The sequence below is a fragment of the Parasteatoda tepidariorum genome, chromosome 4 (genome assembly GCF_982258835.1).
Source record: "Parasteatoda tepidariorum strain Cologne lab strain chromosome 4, Ptep-v5.0, whole genome shotgun sequence".
Classification (NCBI taxonomy): Eukaryota; Metazoa; Arthropoda; class Arachnida; order Araneae; family Theridiidae; genus Parasteatoda; species Parasteatoda tepidariorum.
Window position 1 is genome coordinate 111,620,041 of NC_141758.1, and position 22,543 is coordinate 111,642,583.

Sequence of the window (22,543 nt, forward strand, 5' to 3'; positions counted from 1 at the left end):
TCAATATTAAGGTCTGATATTGCGCCTTGCGTTAGTTAACCATTGAAAGATGTCTTTGAATTTTTAAAGCATTTTAGAACGCTTATTTCTTCATTTTAAGATTCTCAGAACACTTTATTTCGCATAGGCATACATAGTAAACTTTAGGGTCCCGCTGTGTACCCCCTAAATGACCTATAATTATTTTCTGTGATAGGGTACACTATCACCCTGTAATATGCTATCACCCTGTAACACTATCACACCTAATAACACTATCACCCTGTGGTCCAATTCAAAAATTTTAGGACAATATTAAAGTCCGATACCGTGCCGTTAGTTAACATAGAAAAGAGTCTTCGAATTTCCTTGTTTTAATGCACTATTTAAAATATACATAGTGTACCCCCTAATTGACCTATATTTAATTCCTGTGGTAGGGTACACTATTACCCTGTAATATAATTCCTGGTCCAATTTAAATATTATGGTTCCATATTAAGGTCTGATATCGCGCTCTGCGTTAGTTAACCATTGAAAGATGTCTTTGAGTTTTTAAATCATTTTAGAACGCTTATTTCTTCATTTTAAGCTTCTCAGAACACTCTATTTCGCATAGGCATACATAGTAAACTTTAGGGTCACGCTGTGTACCCCCTAAGTGACCTATAATTATTTCCCGTGGTTGGGAACACTATTACCCTGAAATATAATACGTTGTCCAATTTAAAAATTATAGGTCAATATTAAGGTCCGATACCGTGCCGTTAATTAACATAGAAAAATGTCTTTGAATTTTTAAAGCATTTTAGAACTTTTATTTCCTCATTTTAAGCTTCTCAGAACACTTTATTTCGCATAGACAGACATAGTAAACATTAGGGTCACGCTGTGGACCCCCTAATTGACCTATAATTATTTTCTGTGGTAGGGTACACTATCACCCTGTAATATAATACGTGGCCCAATTTAAAAATTATAGGTCAATATTAAGGTCCGATACCGTGCCGTTAGTTAACATAGAAAAGTGTCTTTGAATTTTTAATGCATTTTAGAACGCTTATTTCCTCATTTCAAGCTTCTCAGAACACTTTATTTCGCATAGGCATACATAGTAAACTTTAGGGTCACTCTGTGTACCCCCTAATTGACCTATAATTATTTCCTGTGGTAGGGTACACTATTACCATTTAATATAATACGTGGTGTAATTTAAAAATTATAGGTCAATATTAAGGTCCGATACCGTGCCGTTAGTTTACTTAGAAAAGTGTCTTCGTATTTCCTTGTTTTAATGCACTATTTAAAATATACATAGTGTACCCCCTAATTGACCTATAATTATTTCCTGTGGTAGGGTACACTATTACCCTGTAATATAATACCTGGTCCAATTTAAATATTATGGGTCAATATTAAGGTCTGATATTGCGCCTTGCGTTAGTTAACCATTGAAAGATGTCTTTGAATTTTTAAAGCATTTTAGAACGCTTATTTCTTCATTTTAAGCTTCTCAGAACACTCTATTTCGCATAGGCATACATAGTAAAATTTAGGGTCACGCTTTGTACCCCCTAAATGACCTATAATTATTTCCTGTGGTAGGGTACACTATTACCCTGTAATATAATACGTGGTCCAATTTAAAAATTATAGGTCAATATTAAGGTCCGATACCGTGCCGTTAGTTAACATAGAAAAGTGTCTTCGTATTTCCTTGTTTTAATGCACTATTTAAAATATACATAGTGTACCCCCTAATTGACCTATAATTATTTCCTAGGGTAGGGTACACTATTAACCTGTAACATAATACTTGGTCCAATTTAAATATTAGGGTTCCATATTAAGGTCTGATATCGCGCTGTGCGTTAGTTAACCATTGAAAGATGTCTTTGAGTTTTTAAAGCATTTTAGAACGCTTATTTCTTCATTTTAAGCTTCTCAGAACACTCTATTTCGCATAGGCATACATAGTAAACTTTATGGTCACGCTGTGTACCCCCTAATTGACCTATAATTATTTCCTGTGATAGGGCACACTATCACCCTGTAATATAATACGTGGTCCAATTTAAAAATGTTTGGTCAATATTAAGGTCCGATACCGTGCCGTTAGTTAACATAGAAAAGTGTCTTTGAATTTTTAATGCATTTTAGAACGCTTATTTCCTCATTTCAAGCTTCTCAGAACACTTTATTTCGCATAGGCATACATAGTAAACTTTAGGGTCACTCTGTGTACCCCCTAATTGATCTATAATTATTTCCTGTGGTAGGTTACACTATTACCATGTAATATAATACGTGGTCCAATTTAAAAATTATAGGTCAATATTAAGGTCCGATACCGTGCCGTTAGTTAATTTAGAAAAGTGTCTTCGTATTTCCTTGTTTTAATGCACTATTTAAAATATACATAGTGTACCCCCTAATTGACCTATAATTATTTCCTGTGGTAGGGTACACTATTACCCTGTAATATAATACCTGGTCCAATCTAAATATTATGGGTCAATATTAAGGTCTGATATTGCGCCTTGCGTTAGTTAACCATTGAAAGATGTCTTTGAATTTTTAAAGCATTTTAGAACGCTTATTTCTTCATTTTAAGATTCTCAGAACACTTTATTTCGCATAGGCATACATAGTAAACTTTAGGGTCCCGCTGTGTACCCCCTAAATGACCTATAATTATTTTCTGTGATAGGGTACACTATCACCCTGTAATATGCTATCACCCTGTAACACTATCACACCTAATAACACTATCACCCTGTGGTCCAATTCAAAAATTTTAGGACAATATTAAAGTCCGATACCGTGCCGTTAGTTAACATAGAAAAGAGTCTTCGAATTTCCTTGTTTTAATGCACTATTTAAAATATACATAGTGTACCCCCTAATTGACCTATATTTAATTCCTGTGGTAGGGTACACTATTACCCTGTAATATAATTCCTGGTCCAATTTAAATATTATGGTTCCATATTAAGGAAGTGACCTATAATTATTTCCCGTGGTTGAGAACACTATTACCCTGTAATATAATACGTTGTCCAATTTAAAAATTATAGGTCAATATTAAGGTCCGATACCGTGCCGTTAGTTAACATAGAAAAATGTCTTTGAATTTTTAAAGCATTTTAGAACGCTTATTTCCTCATTTTAAGCTTCTCAGAACACTTTATTTCGCATAGACAGACATAGTAAACATTAGGGTCACGCTGTGGACCCCCTAATTGACCTATAATTATTTTCTGTGGTAGGGTACACTATCACCCTGTAATATAATACGTGGCCCAATTTAAAAATTATAGGTCAATATTAAGGTCCGATACCGTGCCGTTAGTTAACATAGAAAAGTGTCTTCGTATTTCCTTGTTTTAATGCACTATTTAAAATATACATAGTGTACCCCCTAATTGACCTATAATTATTTCCTAGGGTAGGGTACACTATTACCCTGTAATATAATATCTGGTCCTATTTAAATATTATGGGTCAATATTAAGGTCTGATATTGCGCCTTGCGTTAGTTAACCATTGAAAGATGTCTTTGAATTTTTAAAGCATTTTAGAACGCTTATTTCTTCATTTTAAGCTTCTCAGAACACTTTATTTCGCATAGGCATACATAGTAAACTTTAGGGTCACTCTGTGTACCCCCTAATTGACCTATAATTATTTCCTGTGGTAGGGTACACTATTACCATTTAATATAATACGTGGTGTAATTTAAAAATTATAGGTCAATATTAAGGTCCGATATTGCGCCTTGCGTTAGTTAACCATTGAAAGATGTCTTTGAATTTTTAAAGCATTTTAGAACGCTAATTTCTTCATTTTAAGCTTCTCAGAACACTCTATTTCGCATAGGCATACATAGTAAACTTTAGGGTCACGCTGTGTACCCCCTAATTGACCTATATTTATTTCCTGTGGTAGGGTACACTATTACCCTATAATATAATACGTGGTGTAATTTAAAAATTATAGGTCAATATTAAGGTCCGATACCGTGCCGTTAGTTTACTTAGAAAAGTGTCTTCGTATTTCCTTGTTTTAATGCACTATTTAAAATATACATAGTGTACCCCCTAATTGACCTATAATTATTTCCTGTGGTAGGGTACACTATTACCCTGTAATATAATACCTGGTCCAATTTAAATATTATGGGTCAATATTAAGGTCTGATATTGCGCCTTGCGTTAGTTAACCATTGAAAGATGTCTTTGAATTTTTAAAGCATTTTAGAACGCTTATTTCTTCATTTTAAGCTTCTCAGAACACTTTATTTCGCATAGGCATACATAGTAAAATTTAGGGTCACGCTGTGTACCCCCTAAATGACCTATAATTATTTCCTGTGGTAGGGTACACTATTACCCTGTAATATAATACGTGGTCCAATTTAAAAATTATAGGTCAATATTAAGGTCCGATACCGTGCCGTTAGTTAACATAGAAAAGTGTCTTCGTATTTCCTTGTTTTAATGCACTATTTAAAATATACATAGTGTACCCCCTAATTGACCTATAATTATTTCCTAGGGTAGGGTACACTATTACCCTGTAACATAATACTTGGTCCAATTTAAATATTAGGGTTCCATATTAAGGTCTGATATCGCGCTGTGCGTTAGTTAACCATTGAAAGATGTCTTTGAGTTTTTAAAGCATTTTAGAACGCTTATTTCTTCATTTTAAGCTTCTCAGAACACTCTATTTCGCATAGGCATACATAGTAAACTTTAGGGTCACGCTGTGTACCCCCTAATTGACCTATAATTATTTCCTGTGATAGGGCACACTATCACCCTGTAATATAATACGTGGTCCAATTTAAAAATGTTTGGTCAATATTAAGGTCCGATACCGTGCCGTTAGTTAACATAGAAAAGTGTCTTTGAATTTTTAATGCATTTTAGAACGCTTATTTCCTCATTTCAAGCTTCTCAGAACACTTTATTTCGCATAGGCATACATAGTAAACTTTAGGGTCACTCTGTGTACCCCCTAATTGATCTATAATTATTTCCTGTGGTAGGGTACACTATTACCATGTAATATAATACGTGGTCCAATTTAAAAATTATAGGTCAATATTAAGGTCCGATACCGTGCCGTTAGTTGACTTAGAAAAGTGTCTTCGTATTTCCTTGTTTTAATGCACTATTTAAAATATACATAGTGTACCCCCTAATTGACCTATAATTATTTCCTGTGGTAGGGTACACTATTACCCTGTAATATAATACCTGGTCCAATCTAAATATTATGGGTCAATATTAAGGTCTGATATTGCGCCTTGCGTTAGTTAACCATTGAAAGATGTCTTTGAATTTTTAAAGCATTTTAGAACGCTTATTTCTTCATTTTAAGATTCTCAGAACACTTTATTTCGCATAGGCATACATAGTAAACTTTAGGGTCCCGCTGTGTACCCCCTAAATGACCTATAATTATTTTCTGTGATAGGGTACACTATCACCCTGTAATATGCTATCACCCTGTAACACTATCACACCTAATAACACTATCACCCTGTGGTCCAATTCAAAAATTTTAGGACAATATTAAAGTCCGATACCGTGCCGTTAGTTAACATAGAAAAGAGTCTTCGAATTTCCTTGTTTTAATGCACTATTTAAAATATACATAGTGTACCCCCTAATTGACCTATATTTAATTCCTGTGGTAGGGTACACTATTACCCTGTAATATAATTCCTGGTCCAATTTAAATATTATGGTTCCATATTAAGGTCTGATATCGCGCTCTGCGTTAGTTAACCATTGAAAGATGTCTTTGAGTTTTTAAATCATTTTAGAACGCTTATTTCTTCATTTTAAGCTTCTCAGAACACTCTATTTCGCATAGGCATACATAGTAAACTTTAGGGTCACGCTGTGTACCCCCTAAGTGACCTATAATTATTTCCCGTGGTTGGGAACACTATTACCCTGAAATATAATACGTTGTCCAATTTAAAAATTATAGGTCAATAAAGGTCCGATACCGTGCCGTTAATTAACATAGAAAAATGTCTTTGAATTTTTAAAGCATTTTAGAACTTTTATTTCCTCATTTTAAGCTTCTCAGAACACTTTATTTCGCATAGACAGACATAGTAAACATTAGGGTCACGCTGTGGACCCCCTAATTGACCTATAATTATTTTCTGTGGTAGGGTACACTATCACCCTGTAATATAATACGTGGCCCAATTTAAAAATTATAGGTCAATATTAAGGTCCGATACCGTGCCGTTAGTTAACATAGAAAAGTGTCTTTGAATTTTTAATGCATTTTAGAACGCTTATTTCCTCATTTCAAGCTTCTCAGAACACTTTATTTCGCATAGGCATACATAGTAAACTTTAGGGTCACTCTGTGTACCCCCTAATTGACCTATAATTATTTCCTGTGGTAGGGTACACTATTACCATTTAATATAATACGTGGTGTAATTTAAAAATTATAGGTCAATATTAAGGTCCGATACCGTGCCGTTAGTTTACTTAGAAAAGTGTCTTCGTATTTCCTTGTTTTAATGCACTATTTAAAATATGCATAGTGTACCCCCTAATTGACCTATAATTATTTCCTGTGGTAGGGTACACTATTACCCTGTAATATAATACCTGGTCCAATTTAAATATTATGGGTCAATATTAAGGTCTGATATTGCGCCTTGCGTTAGTTAACCATTGAAAGATGTCTTTGAATTTTTAAAGCATTTTAGAACGCTTATTTCTTCATTTTAAGATTCTCAGAACACTTTATTTCGCATAGGCATACATAGTAAACTTTAGGGTCCCGCTGTGTACCCCCTAAATGACCTATAATTATTTTCTGTGATAGGGTACACTATCACCCTGTAATATGCTATCACCCTGTAACACTATCTCACCTAATAACACTATCACCCTGTGGTCCAATTCAAAAATTTTAGGACAATATTAAAGTCCGATACCGTGCCGTTAGTTAACATAGAAAAGAGTCTTCGAATTTCCTTGTTTTAATGCACTATTTAAAATATACATAGTGTACCCCCTAATTGACCTATATTTAATTCCTGTGGTAGGGTACACTATTACCCTGTAATATAATTCCTGGTCCAATTTAAATATTATGGTTCCATATTAAGGTCTGATATCGCGCTCTGCGTTAGTTAACCATTGAAAGACGTCTTTGAGTTTTTAAAGCATTTTAGAACGCTTATTTCTTCATTTTAAGCTTCTCAGAACACTCTATTTCGCATAGGCATACATAGTAAACTTTAGGGTCACGCTGTGTACCCCCTAAGTGACCTATAATTATTTCCCGTGGTTGAGAACACTATTACCCTGTAATATAATACGTTGTCCAATTTAAAAATTATAGGTCAATAAAGGTCCGATACCGTGCCGTTAATTAACATAGAAAAATGTCTTTGAATTTTTAAAGCATTTTAGAACGCTTATTTCTTCATTTTAAGCTTCTCAGAACACTCTATTTCGCATAGGCATACATAGTAAACTTTAGGGTCACGCTGTGTACCCCCTAATTGACCTATAATTATTTCCTGTGATAGGGCACACTATCACCCTGTAATATAATACGTGGTCCAATTTAAAAATGTTTGGTCAATATTAAGGTCCGATACCGTGCCGTTAGTTAACATAGAAAAGTGTCTTTGAATTTTTAATGCATTTTAGAACGCTTATTTCCTCATTTCAAGCTTCTCAGAACACTTTATTTCGCATAGGCATACATAGTAAACTTTAGGGTCACTCTGTGTACCCCCTAATTGATCTATAATTATTTCCTGTGGTAGGGTACACTATTACCATGTAATATAATACGTGGTCCAATTTAAAAATTATAGGTCAATATTAAGGTCCGATACCGTGCCGTTAGTTAACTTAGAAAAGTGTCTTCGTATTTCCTTGTTTTAATGCACTATTTAAAATATGCATAGTGTACCCCCTAATTGACCTATAATTATTTCCTGTGGTAGGGTACACTATTACCCTGTAATATAATACCTGGTCCAATTTAAATATTATGGGTCAATATTAAGGTCTGATATTGCGCCTTGCGTTAGTTAACCATTGAAAGATGTCTTTGAATTTTTAAAGCATTTTAGAACGCTTATTTCTTCATTTTAAGATTCTCAGAACACTTTATTTCGCATAGGCATACATAGTAAACTTTAGGGTCCCGCTGTGTACCCCCTAAATGACCTATAATTATTTTCTGTGATAGGGTACACTATCACCCTGTAATATGCTATCACCCTGTAACACTATCACACCTAATAACACTATCACCCTGTGGTCCAATTCAAAAATTTTAGGACAATATTAAAGTCCGATACCGTGCCGTTAGTTAACATAGAAAAGAGTCTTCGAATTTCCTTGTTTTAATGCACTATTTAAAATATACATAGTGTACCCCCTAATTGACCTATATTTAATTCCTGTGGTAGGGTACACTATTACCCTGTAATATAATACCTGGTCCAATTTAAATATTATGGGTCAATATTAAGGTCTGATATTGCGCCTTGCGTTAGTTAACCATTGAAAGATGTCTTTGAATTTTTAAAGCATTTTAGAACGCTTATTTCTTCATTTTAAGCTTCTCAGAACACTCTATTTCGCATAGGCATACATAGTAAACTTTAGGGTCACGCTGTGTACCCCCTAAGTGACCTATAATTATTTCCCGTGGTTGGGAACACTATTACCCTGAAATATAATACGTTGTCCAATTTAAAAATTATAGGTCAATATTAAGGTCCGATACCGTGCCGTTAATTAACATAGAAAAATGTCTTTGAATTTTTAAAGCATTTTAGAACTTTTATTTCCTCATTTTAAGCTTCTCAGAACACTTTATTTCGCATAGACAGACATAGTAAACATTAGGGTCACGCTGTGGACCCCCTAATTGACCTATAATTATTTTCTGTGGTAGGGTACACTATCACCCTGTAATATAATACGTGGCCCAATTTAAAAATTATAGGTCAATATTAAGGTCCGATACCGTGCCGTTAGTTAACATAGAAAAGTGTCTTTGAATTTTTAATGCATTTTAGAACGCTTATTTCCTCATTTCAAGCTTCTCAGAACACTTTATTTCGCATAGGCATACATAGTAAACTTTAGGGTCACTCTGTGTACCCCCTAATTGACCTATAATTATTTCCTGTGGTAGGGTACACTATTACCATTTAATATAATACGTGGTGTAATTTAAAAATTATAGGTCAATATTAAGGTCCGATACCGTGCCGTTAGTTTACTTAGAAAAGTGTCTTCGTATTTCCTTGTTTTAATGCACTATTTAAAATATACATAGTGTACCCCCTAATTGACCTATAATTATTTCCTGTGGTAGGGTACACTATTACCCTGTAATATAATACCTGGTCCAATTTAAATATTATGGGTCAATATTAAGGTCTGATATTGCGCCTTGCGTTAGTTAACCATTGAAAGATGTCTTTGAATTTTTAAAGCATTTTAGAACGCTTATTTCTTCATTTTAAGCTTCTCAGAACACTCTATTTCGCATAGGCATACATAGTAAAATTTAGGGTCACGCTTTGTACCCCCTAAATGACCTATAATTATTTCCTGTGGTAGGGTACACTATTACCCTGTAATATAATACGTGGTCCAATTTAAAAATTATAGGTCAATATTAAGGTCCGATACCGTGCCGTTAGTTAACATAGAAAAGTGTCTTCGTATTTCCTTGTTTTAATGCACTATTTAAAATATACATAGTGTACCCCCTAATTGACCTATAATTATTTCCTAGGGTAGGGTACACTATTAACCTGTAACATAATACTTGGTCCAATTTAAATATTAGGGTTCCATATTAAGGTCTGATATCGCGCTGTGCGTTAGTTAACCATTGAAAGATGTCTTTGAGTTTTTAAAGCATTTTAGAACGCTTATTTCTTCATTTTAAGCTTCTCAGAACACTCTATTTCGCATAGGCATACATAGTAAACTTTATGGTCACGCTGTGTACCCCCTAATTGACCTATAATTATTTCCTGTGATAGGGCACACTATCACCCTGTAATATAATACGTGGTCCAATTTAAAAATGTTTGGTCAATATTAAGGTCCGATACCGTGCCGTTAGTTAACATAGAAAAGTGTCTTTGAATTTTTAATGCATTTTAGAACGCTTATTTCCTCATTTCAAGCTTCTCAGAACACTTTATTTCGCATAGGCATACATAGTAAACTTTAGGGTCACTCTGTGTACCCCCTAATTGATCTATAATTATTTCCTGTGGTAGGTTACACTATTACCATGTAATATAATACGTGGTCCAATTTAAAAATTATAGGTCAATATTAAGGTCCGATACCGTGCCGTTAGTTAATTTAGAAAAGTGTCTTTGTATTTCCTTGTTTTAATGCACTATTTAAAATATACATAGTGTACCCCCTAATTGACCTATAATTATTTCCTGTGGTAGGGTACACTATTACCCTGTAATATAATACCTGGTCCAATCTAAATATTATGGGTCAATATTAAGGTCTGATATTGCGCCTTGCGTTAGTTAACCATTGAAAGATGTCTTTGAATTTTTAAAGCATTTTAGAACGCTTATTTCTTCATTTTAAGATTCTCAGAACACTTTATTTCGCATAGGCATACATAGTAAACTTTAGGGTCCCGCTGTGTACCCCCTAAATGACCTATAATTATTTTCTGTGATAGGGTACACTATCACCCTGTAATATGCTATCACCCTGTAACACTATCACACCTAATAACACTATCACCCTGTGGTCCAATTCAAAAATTTTAGGACAATATTAAAGTCCGATACCGTGCCGTTAGTTAACATAGAAAAGAGTCTTCGAATTTCCTTGTTTTAATGCACTATTTAAAATATACATAGTGTACCCCCTAATTGACCTATATTTAATTCCTGTGGTAGGGTACACTATTACCCTGTAATATAATTCCTGGTCCAATTTAAATATTATGGTTCCATATTAAGGAAGTGACCTATAATTATTTCCCGTGGTTGAGAACACTATTACCCTGTAATATAATACGTTGTCCAATTTAAAAATTATAGGTCAATATTAAGGTCCGATACCGTGCCGTTAGTTAACATAGAAAAATGTCTTTGAATTTTTAAAGCATTTTAGAACGCTTATTTCCTCATTTTAAGCTTCTCAGAACACTTTATTTCGCATAGACAGACATAGTAAACATTAGGGTCACGCTGTGGACCCCCTAATTGACCTATAATTATTTTCTGTGGTAGGGTACACTATCACCCTGTAATATAATACGTGGCCCAATTTAAAAATTATAGGTCAATATTAAGGTCCGATACCGTGCCGTTAGTTAACATAGAAAAGTGTCTTCGTATTTCCTTGTTTTAATGCACTATTTAAAATATACATAGTGTACCCCCTAATTGACCTATAATTATTTCCTAGGGTAGGGTACACTATTACCCTGTAATATAATATCTGGTCCTATTTAAATATTATGGGTCAATATTAAGGTCTGATATTGCGCCTTGCGTTAGTTAACCATTGAAAGATGTCTTTGAATTTTTAAAGCATTTTAGAACGCTTATTTCTTCATTTTAAGCTTCTCAGAACACTTTATTTCGCATAGGCATACATAGTAAACTTTAGGGTCACTCTGTGTACCCCCTAATTGACCTATAATTATTTCCTGTGGTAGGGTACACTATTACCATTTAATATAATACGTGGTGTAATTTAAAAATTATAGGTCAATATTAAGGTCCGATATTGCGCCTTGCGTTAGTTAACCATTGAAAGATGTCTTTGAATTTTTAAAGCATTTTAGAACGCTAATTTCTTCATTTTAAGCTTCTCAGAACACTCTATTTCGCATAGGCATACATAGTAAACTTTAGGGTCACGCTGTGTACCCCCTAATTGACCTATATTTATTTCCTGTGGTAGGGTACACTATTACCCTATAATATAATACGTGGTGTAATTTAAAAATTATAGGTCAATATTAAGGTCCAATACCGTGCCGTTAGTTTACTTAGAAAAGTGTCTTCGTATTTCCTTGTTTTAATGCACTATTTAAAATATACATAGTGTACCCCCTAATTGACCTATAATTATTTCCTGTGGTAGGGTACACTATTACCCTGTAATATAATACCTGGTCCAATTTAAATATTATGGGTCAATATTAAGGTCTGATATTGCGCCTTGCGTTAGTTAACCATTGAAAGATGTCTTTGAATTTTTAAAGCATTTTAGAACGCTTATTTCTTCATTTTAAGCTTCTCAGAACACTTTATTTCGCATAGGCATACATAGTAAAATTTAGGGTCACGCTGTGTACCCCCTAAATGACCTATAATTATTTCCTGTGGTAGGGTACACTATTACCCTGTAATATAATACGTGGTCCAATTTAAAAATTATAGGTCAATATTAAGGTCCGATACCGTGCCGTTAGTTAACATAGAAAAGTGTCTTCGTATTTCCTTGTTTTAATGCACTATTTAAAATATACATAGTGTACCCCCTAATTGACCTATAATTATTTCCTAGGGTAGGGTACACTATTACCCTGTAACATAATACTTGGTCCAATTTAAATATTAGGGTTCCATATTAAGGTCTGATATCGCGCTGTGCGTTAGTTAACCATTGAAAGATGTCTTTGAGTTTTTAAAGCATTTTAGAACGCTTATTTCTTCATTTTAAGCTTCTCAGAACACTCTATTTCGCATAGGCATACATAGTAAACTTTAGGGTCACGCTGTGTACCCCCTAATTGACCTATAATTATTTCCTGTGATAGGGCACACTATCACCCTGTAATATAATACGTGGTCCAATTTAAAAATGTTTGGTCAATATTAAGGTCCGATACCGTGCCGTTAGTTAACATAGAAAAGTGTCTTTGAATTTTTAATGCATTTTAGAACGCTTATTTCCTCATTTCAAGCTTCTCAGAACACTTTATTTCGCATAGGCATACATAGTAAACTTTAGGGTCACTCTGTGTACCCCCTAATTGATCTATAATTATTTCCTGTGGTAGGGTACACTATTACCATGTAATATAATACGTGGTCCAATTTAAAAATTATAGGTCAATATTAAGGTCCGATACCGTGCCGTTAGTTGACTTAGAAAAGTGTCTTCGTATTTCCTTGTTTTAATGCACTATTTAAAATATACATAGTGTACCCCCTAATTGACCTATAATTATTTCCTGTGGTAGGGTACACTATTACCCTGTAATATAATACCTGGTCCAATCTAAATATTATGGGTCAATATTAAGGTCTGATATTGCGCCTTGCGTTAGTTAACCATTGAAAGATGTCTTTGAATTTTTAAAGCATTTTAGAACGCTTATTTCTTCATTTTAAGATTCTCAGAACACTTTATTTCGCATAGGCATACATAGTAAACTTTAGGGTCCCGCTGTGTACCCCCTAAATGACCTATAATTATTTTCTGTGATAGGGTACACTATCACCCTGTAATATGCTATCACCCTGTAACACTATCACACCTAATAACACTATCACCCTGTGGTCCAATTCAAAAATTTTAGGACAATATTAAAGTCCGATACCGTGCCGTTAGTTAACATAGAAAAGAGTCTTCGAATTTCCTTGTTTTAATGCACTATTTAAAATATACATAGTGTACCCCCTAATTGACCTATATTTAATTCCTGTGGTAGGGTACACTATTACCCTGTAATATAATTCCTGGTCCAATTTAAATATTATGGTTCCATATTAAGGTCTGATATCGCGCTCTGCGTTAGTTAACCATTGAAAGATGTCTTTGAGTTTTTAAATCATTTTAGAACGCTTATTTCTTCATTTTAAGCTTCTCAGAACACTCTATTTCGCATAGGCATACATAGTAAACTTTAGGGTCACGCTGTGTACCCCCTAAGTGACCTATAATTATTTCCCGTGGTTGGGAACACTATTACCCTGAAATATAATACGTTGTCCAATTTAAAAATTATAGGTCAATAAAGGTCCGATACCGTGCCGTTAATTAACATAGAAAAATGTCTTTGAATTTTTAAAGCATTTTAGAACTTTTATTTCCTCATTTTAAGCTTCTCAGAACACTTTATTTCGCATAGACAGACATAGTAAACATTAGGGTCACGCTGTGGACCCCCTAATTGACCTATAATTATTTTCTGTGGTAGGGTACACTATCACCCTGTAATATAATACGTGGCCCAATTTAAAAATTATAGGTCAATATTAAGGTCCGATACCGTGCCGTTAGTTAACATAGAAAAGTGTCTTTGAATTTTTAATGCATTTTAGAACGCTTATTTCCTCATTTCAAGCTTCTCAGAACACTTTATTTCGCATAGGCATACATAGTAAACTTTAGGGTCCCGCTGTGTACCCCCTAAATGACCTATAATTATTTTCTGTGATAGGGTACACTATCACCCTGTAATATGCTATCACCCTGTAACACTATCACACCTAATAACACTATCACCCTGTGGTCCAATTCAAAAATTATAGGTCAATATTAAGGTCCGATACCGTGCCGTTAGTTTACTTAGAAAAGTGTCTTCGTATTTCCTTGTTTTAATGCACTATTTAAAATATGCATAGTGTACCCCCTAATTGACCTATAATTATTTCCTGTGGTAGGGTACACTATTACCCTGTAATATAATACCTGGTCCAATTTAAATATTATGGGTCAATATTAAGGTCTGATATTGCGCCTTGCGTTAGTTAACCATTGAAAGATGTCTTTGAATTTTTAAAGCATTTTAGAACGCTTATTTCTTCATTTTAAGATTCTCAGAACACTTTATTTCGCATAGGCATACATAGTAAACTTTAGGGTCCCGCTGTGTACCCCCTAAATGACCTATAATTATTTTCTGTGATAGGGTACACTATCACCCTGTAATATGCTATCACCCTGTAACACTATCTCACCTAATAACACTATCACCCTGTGGTCCAATTCAAAAATTTTAGGACAATATTAAAGTCCGATACCGTGCCGTTAGTTAACATAGAAAAGAGTCTTCGAATTTCCTTGTTTTAATGCACTATTTAAAATATACATAGTGTACCCCCTAATTGACCTATATTTAATTCCTGTGGTAGGGTACACTATTACCCTGTAATATAATTCCTGGTCCAATTTAAATATTATGGTTCCATATTAAGGTCTGATATCGCGCTCTGCGTTAGTTAACCATTGAAAGATGTCTTTGAGTTTTTAAATCATTTTAGAACGCTTATTTCTTCATTTTAAGCTTCTCAGAACACTCTATTTCGCATAGGCATACATAGTAAACTTTAGGGTCACGCTGTGTACCCCCTAAGTGACCTATAATTATTTCCCGTGGTTGGGAACACTATTACCCTGAAATATAATACGTTGTCCAATTTAAAAATTATAGGTCAATAAAGGTCCGATACCGTGCCGTTAATTAACATAGAAAAATGTCTTTGAATTTTTAAAGCATTTTAGAACTTTTATTTCCTCATTTTAAGCTTCTCAGAACACTTTATTTCGCATAGACAGACATAGTAAACATTAGGGTCACGCTGTGGACCCCCTAATTGACCTATAATTATTTTCTGTGGTAGGGTACACTATCACCCTGTAATATAATACGTGGCCCAATTTAAAAATTATAGGTCAATATTAAGGTCCGATACCGTGCCGTTAGTTAACATAGAAAAGTGTCTTTGAATTTTTAATGCATTTTAGAACGCTTATTTCCTCATTTCAAGCTTCTCAGAACACTTTATTTCGCATAGGCATACATAGTAAACTTTAGGGTCACTCTGTGTACCCCCTAATTGACCTATAATTATTTCCTGTGGTAGGGTACACTATTACCATTTAATATAATACGTGGTGTAATTTAAAAATTATAGGTCAATATTAAGGTCCGATACCGTGCCGTTAGTTTACTTAGAAAAGTGTCTTCGTATTTCCTTGTTTTAATGCACTATTTAAAATATGCATAGTGTACCCCCTAATTGACCTATAATTATTTCCTGTGGTAGGGTACACTATTACCCTGTAATATAATACCTGGTCCAATTTAAATATTATGGGTCAATATTAAGGTCTGATATTGCGCCTTGCGTTAGTTAACCATTGAAAGATGTCTTTGAATTTTTAAAGCATTTTAGAACGCTTATTTCTTCATTTTAAGATTCTCAGAACACTTTATTTCGCATAGGCATACATAGTAAACTTTAGGGTCCCGCTGTGTACCCCCTAAATGACCTATAATTATTTTCTGTGATAGGGTACACTATCACCCTGTAATATGCTATCACCCTGTAACACTATCTCACCTAATAACACTATCACCCTGTGGTCCAATTCAAAAATTTTAGGACAATATTAAAGTCCGATACCGTGCCGTTAGTTAACATAGAAAAGAGTCTTCGAATTTCCTTGTTTTAATGCACTATTTAAAATATACATAGTGTACCCCCTAATTGACCTATATTTAATTCCTGTGGTAGGGTACACTATTACCCTGTAATATAATTCCTGGTCTAATTTAAATATTATGGTTCCATATTAAGGTCTGATATCGCGCTCTGCGTTAGTTAACCATTGAAAGACGTCTTTGAGTTTTTAAAGCATTTTAGAACGCTTATTTCTTCATTTTAAGCTTCTCAGAACACTCTATTTCGCATAGGCATACATAGTAAACTTTAGGGTCACGCTGTGTACCCCCTAAGTGACCTATAATTATTTCCCGTGGTTGAGAACACTATTACCCTGTAATATAATACGTTGTCCAATTTAAAAATTATAGGTCAATAAAGGTCCGATACCGTGCCGTTAATTAACATAGAAAAATGTCTTTGAATTTTTAAAGCATTTTAGAACGCTTATTTCTTCATTTTAAGCTTCTCTGAACACTCTATTTCGCATAGGCATACATAGTAAACTTTAGGGTCACGCTGTGTACCCCCTAATTGACCTATAATTATTTCCTGTGATAGGGCACACTATCACCCTGTAATATAATACGTGGTCCAATTTAAAAATGTTTGGTCAATATTAAGGTCCGATACCGTGCCGTTAGTTAACATAGAAAAGTGTCTTTGAATTTTTAATGCATTTTAGAACGCTTATTTCCTCATTTCAAGCTTCTCAGAACACTTTATTTCGCATAGGCATACATAGTAAACTTTAGGGTCACTCTGTGTACCCCCTAATTGATCTATAATTATTTCCTGTGGTAGGGTACACTATTACCATGTAATATAATACGTGGTCCAATTTAAAAATTATAGGTCAATATTAAGGTCCGATACCGTGCCGTTAGTTAACTTAGAAAAGTGTCTTCGTATTTCCTTGTTTTAATGCACTATTTAAAATATGCATAGTGTACCCCCTAATTGACCTATAATTATTTCCTGTGGTAGGGTACACTATTACCCTGTAATATAATACCTGGTCCAATTTAAATATTATGGGTCAATATTAAGGTCTGATATTGCGCCTTGCGTTAGTTAACCATTGAAAGATGTCTTTGAATTTTTAAAGCATTTTAGAACGCTTATTTCTTCATTTTAAGATTCTCAGAACACTTTATTTCGCATAGGCATACATAGTAAACTTTAGGGTCCCGCTGTGTACCCCCTAAATGACCTATAATTATTTTCTGTGATAGGGTACACTATCACCCTGTAATATGCTATCACCCTGTAACACTATCACACCTAATAACACTATCACCCTGTGGTCCAATTCAAAAATTTTAGGACAATATTAAAGTCCGATACCGTGCCGTTAGTTAACATAGAAAAGAGTCTTCGAATTTCCTTGTTTTAATGCACTATTTAAAATATACATAGTGTACCCCCTAATTGACCTATATTTAATTCCTGTGGTAGGGTACACTATTACCCTGTAATATAATTCCTGGTCCAATTTAAATATTATGGTTCCATATTAAGGTCTGATATCGCGCTCTGCGTTAGTTAACCATTGAAAGATGTCTTTGAGTTTTTAAAGCATTTTAGAACGCTTATTTCTTCATTTTAAGCTTCTCAGAACACTCTATTTCGCATAGGCATACATAGTAAACTTTAGGGTCACGCTGTGTACCCCCTAAGTGACCTATAATTATTTCCCGTGGTTGAGAACACTATTACCCTGTAATATAATACGTTGTCCAATTTAAAAATTATAGGTCAATATTAAGGTCCGATACCGTGCCGTTAGTTAACATAGAAAAATGTCTTTGAATTTTTAAAGCATTTTAGAACGCTTATTTCCTCATTTTAAGCTTCTCAGAACACTTTATTTCGCATAGACAGACATAGTAAACATTAGGGTCACGCTGTGGACCCCCTAATTGACCTATAATTATTTTCTGTGGTAGGGTACACTATCACCCTGTAATATAATACGTGGCCCAATTTAAAAATTATAGGTCAATATTAAGGTCCGATACCGTGCCGTTAGTTAACATAGAAAAGTGTCTTCGTATTTCCTTGTTTTAATGCACTATTTAAAATATACATAGTGTACCCCCTAATTGACCTATAATTATTTCCTAGGGTAGGGTACACTATTACCCTGTAATATAATATCTGGTCCTATTTAAATATTATGGGTCAATATTAAGGTCTGATATTGCGCCTTGCGTTAGTTAACCATTGAAAGATGTCTTTGAATTTTTAAAGCATTTTAGAACGCTTATTTCTTCATTTTAAGCTTCTCAGAACACTTTATTTCGCATAGGCATACATAGTAAACTTTAGGGTCACGCTGTGTACCCCCTAATTGACCTATATTTATTTCCTGTGGTAGGGTACACTATTACCCTATAATATAATACGTGGTCAAATTTAAAAATTATAGGTCAATATTAAGGTCCGATACCGTGCCGTTAGTTAACATAGAAAAGTGTCTTTGAATTTTTAATGCATTTTAGAACGCTTATTTCCTCATTTCAAGCTTCTCAGAACACTTTATTTCGCATAGGCATACATAGTAAACTTTAGGGTCACTCTGTGTACCCCCTAATTGACCTATAATTATTTCTTGTGGTAGGGTACACTATTACCATTTAATATAATACGTGGTGTAATTTAAAAATTATAGGTCAATATTAAGGTCCGATACCGTGCCGTTAGTTTACTTAGAAAAGTGTCTTCGTATTTCCTTGTTTTAATGCACTATTTAAAATATACATAGTGTACCCCCTAATTGACCTATAATTATTTCCTGTGGTAGGGTACACTATTACCCTGTAATATAATACCTGGTCCAATTTAAATATTATGGGTCAATATTAAGGTCTGATATTGCGCCTTGCGTTAGTTAACCATTGAAAGATGTCTTTGAATTTTTAAAGCATTTTAGAACGCTTATTTCTTCATTTTAAGCTTCTCAGAACACTCTATTTCGCATAGGCATACATAGTAAAATTTAGGGTCACGCTTTGTACCCCCTAAATGACCTATAATTATTTCCTGTGGTAGGGTACACTATTACCCTGTAATATAATACGTGGTCCAATTTAAAAATTATAGGTCAATATTAAGGTCCGATACGGTGCCGTTAGTTAACATAGAAAAGTGTCTTCGTATTTCCTTGTTTTAATGCACTATTTAAAATATACATAGTGTACCCCCTAATTGACCTATAATTATTTCCTAGGGTAGGGTACACTATTAACCTGTAACATAATACTTGGTCCAATTTAAATATTAGGGTTCCATATTAAGGTCTGATATCGCGCTGTGCGTTAGTTAACCATTGAAAGATGTCTTTGAGTTTTTAAAGCATTTTAGAACGCTTATTTCTTCATTTTAAGCTTCTCAGAACACTCTATTTCGCATAGGCATACATAGTAAACTTTAGGGTCACGCTGTGTACCCCCTAATTGACCTATAATTATTTCCTGTGATAGGGCACACTATCACCCTGTAATATAATACGTGGTCCAATTTAAAAATGTTTGGTCAATATTAAGGTCCGATACCGTGCCGTTAGTTAACATAGAAAAGTGTCTTTGAATTTTTAATGCATTTTAGAACGCTTGTTTCCTCATTTCAAGCTTCTCAGAACACTTTATTTCGCATAGGCATACATAGTAAACTTTAGGGTCACTCTGTGTACCCCCTAATTGATCTATAATTATTTCCTGTGGTAGGGTACACTATTACCATGTAATATAATACGTGGTCCAATTTAAAAATTATAGGTCAATATTAAGGTCCGATACCGTGCCGTTAGTTGACTTAGAAAAGTGTCTTCGTATTTCCTTGTTTTAATGCACTATTTAAAATATACATAGTGTACCCCCTAATTGACCTATAATTATTTCCTGTGGTAGGGTACACTATTACCCTGTAATATAATACCTGGTCCAATCTAAATATTATGGGTCAATATTAAGGTCTGATATTGCGCCTTGCGTTAGTTAACCATTGAAAGATGTCTTTGAATTTTTAAAGCATTTTAGAACGCTTATTTCTTCATTTTAAGATTCTCAGAACACTTTATTTCGCATAGGCATACATAGTAAACTTTAGGGTCCCGCTGTGTACCCCCTAAATGACCTATAATTATTTTCTGTGATAGGGTACACTATCACCCTGTAATATGCTATCACCCTGTAACACTATCACACCTAATAACACTATCACCCTGTGGTCCAATTCAAAAATTTTAGGACAATATTAAAGTCCGATACCGTGCCGTTAGTTAACATAGAAAAGAGTCTTCGAATTTCCTTGTTTTAATGCACTATTTAAAATATACATAGTGTACCCCCTAATTGACCTATATTTAATTCCTGTGGTAGGGTACACTATTACCCTGTAATATAATTCCTGGTCCAATTTAAATATTATGGTTCCATATTAAGGTCTGATATCGCGCTCTGCGTTAGTTAACCATTGAAAGATGTCTTTGAGTTTTTAAATCATTTTAGAACGCTTATTTCTTCATTTTAAGCTTCTCAGAACACTCTATTTCGCATAGGCATACATAGTAAACTTTAGGGTCACGCTGTGTACCCCCTAAGTGACCTATAATTATTTCCCGTGGTTGGGAACACTATTACCCTGAAATATAATACGTTGTCCAATTTAAAAATTATAGGTCAATAAAGGTCCGATACCGTGCCGTTAATTAACATAGAAAAATGTCTTTGAATTTTTAAAGCATTTTAGAACTTTTATTTCCTCATTTTAAGCTTCTCAGAACACTTTATTTCGCATAGACAGACATAGTAAACATTAGGGTCACGCTGTGGACCCCCTAATTGACCTATAATTATTTTCTGTGGTAGGGTACACTATCACCCTGTAATATAATACGTGGCCCAATTTAAAAATTATAGGTCAATATTAAGGTCCGATACCGTGCCGTTAGTTAACATAGAAAAGTGTCTTTGAATTTTTAATGCATTTTAGAACGCTTATTTCCTCATTTCAAGCTTCTCAGAACACTTTATTTCGCATAGGCATACATAGTAAACTTTAGGGTCACTCTGTGTACCCCCTAATTGATCTATAATTATTTCCTGTGGTAGGGTACACTATTACCATGTAATATAATACGTGGTCCAATTTAAAAATTATAGGTCAATATTAAGGTCCGATACCGTGCCGTTAGTTGACTTAGAAAAGTGTCTTCGTATTTCCTTGTTTTAATGCACTATTTAAAATATACATAGTGTACCCCCTAATTGACCTATAATTATTTCCTGTGGTAGGGTACACTATTACCCTGTAATATAATACCTGGTCCAATCTAAATATTATGGGTCAATATTAAGGTCTGATATTGCGCCTTGCGTTAGTTAACCATTGAAAGATGTCTTTGAATTTTTAAAGCATTTTAGAACGCTTATTTCTTCATTTTAAGATTCTCAGAACACTTTATTTCGCATAGGCATACATAGTAAACTTTAGGGTCCCGCTGTGTACCCCCTAAATGACCTATAATTATTTTCTGTGATAGGGTACACTATCACCCTGTAATATGCTATCACCCTGTAACACTATCACACCTAATAACACTATCACCCTGTGGTCCAATTCAAAAATTTTAGGACAATATTAAAGTCCGATACCGTGCCGTTAGTTAACATAGAAAAGAGTCTTCGAATTTCCTTGTTTTAATGCACTATTTAAAATATACATAGTGTACCCCCTAATTGACCTATATTTAATTCCTGTGGTAGGGTACACTATTACCCTGTAATATAATTCCTGGTCCAATTTAAATATTATGGTTCCATATTAAGGTCTGATATCGCGCTCTGCGTTAGTTAACCATTGAAAGATGTCTTTGAGTTTTTAAATCATTTTAGAACGCTTATTTCTTCATTTTAAGCTTCTCAGAACACTCTATTTCGCATAGGCATACATAGTAAACTTTAGGGTCACGCTGTGTACCCCCTAAGTGACCTATAATTATTTCCCGTGGTTGGGAACACTATTACCCTGAAATATAATACGTTGTCCAATTTAAAAATTATAGGTCAATAAAGG